Genomic DNA, 1305 nt, shown 5'->3' with positions numbered 1-1305 from the left:
TAAGACAGACTCAACTGCTGTTGTTTTGTTAAAAAGATACGGTGTCAAACTGCCTTCTAAATACTTAGCCTTGCTCTAAACCTTGATCAGAGATGTTTGTTTTTTTTGTTTGCTTGCTTGATTAGTTTTGCTTTATGTGTTTGGGTTTTGTTTTTGTTTTGTTTTGTTTTTTTACAATGAGGAAGGGGTAATAAAGAGTCTAACTTGTTTCAGTGCTGAGAATAGATGACCGTTGAGTACCTGGCCCTAAACAGAAGATCTAAGAAGATGGAGAAGAATGCTGTGACATGCTGTCTTCTGGACACCAGGTGGCCATTACATGTGTGAACACACAGCAGCTATGGTTACTTACATAGGACTTATACAAGATTGGCCACATCAACATGTCATCTAGATGGGGGAGGGTCTTATGAGGTCCCTCCCCCCAGGAAACTACTGACAGTTAATAGTTCTGGGGAATTGGCCCTGAATCAAGGCCGGCAGTTTACTGAAGCTGTTGGTTTCAAGCAGGAGCCTACAGAAATGTCTTTCTATGGTCTGTTGGCCATTTTAGAAATGTATAAATCTAATGGTCAATTCATTAGAAAGAAACATCTGGAAGAAGAAAAAAAAAAAAGAAAAAAAATAGTTCTGGGGAAGAGGGGGTTATCCTAGTTAGGGTTTCCATTGCTGTGAACAAACACCATGACCAAGGCAACTCTTTTAAGGACAACATTTATTTGGGGCTGGCTTACAGGTTCAGATGTTCAGTTCAGTATCATCAAGGTGGGAACATGGCAGCATCCAGGGAGTCATGGTGTAGGAGGAACTGAGAGTTCTACATCTTCATCTGAAGGCTGCTAGAAGACTGGCTTCCACATGTTAGGAAGAGGAGGGTCCCATTGCCTGCCCCTACAGTGGCACACTTCCTCCAACAAAGCCACACCTACACCAACAAGGCCACACCTACACCAAGGCCACGCCTACACCAACAAGGCCACACCTCCTAATAGTACCACTCCCTGGGCCAAGCATATTCAAAGCACCACAGAGGTCCATTTTCTTCACTGCTGAGATGCTCATATTTCTCTAAATCTCTCCCAACCCATGTTCTTGTAAATACCCATGACTAAACTCAGGGTCACATGCACACACACACCAAAGTGCAAGAGGACTATTAGGAAAAAGGGGAGAAAGAGCATGGAGGAATTGTGAGAGGACAATGGTGTGTGTGTGTGTGTGTGTGTGTGTGTAAACACCTAAAACTCATTATATGTGCATATAAAACTGAAAAATATGAAAATTTAAAAATGTTATGTCTATGTA

General features: G+C 42.1%; 1 non-coding gene across 1 annotated transcript; it reads left to right on the top strand.

Annotated features, from left to right (window-relative positions):
- Positions 1-459: 459 nt before the first annotated feature.
- LOC114635158 lies at positions 460-596 on the top strand. Its single transcript, XR_003713414.1, has one exon. It is a non-coding gene; the product is annotated as a small nucleolar RNA SNORA2/SNORA34 family (small nucleolar RNA).
- Positions 597-1305: the final 709 nt, after the last annotated feature.

Source organism: Grammomys surdaster, unplaced genomic scaffold (genome assembly GCF_004785775.1).
Source record: "Grammomys surdaster isolate TR1022 unplaced genomic scaffold, NIH_TR_1.0 1164, whole genome shotgun sequence".
NCBI lineage: Eukaryota > Metazoa > Chordata > Mammalia > Rodentia > Muridae > Grammomys > Grammomys surdaster.
Note: the sequence above shows the minus strand (reverse complement) of the source record. Positions and strands in the feature narration are given on the sequence as shown.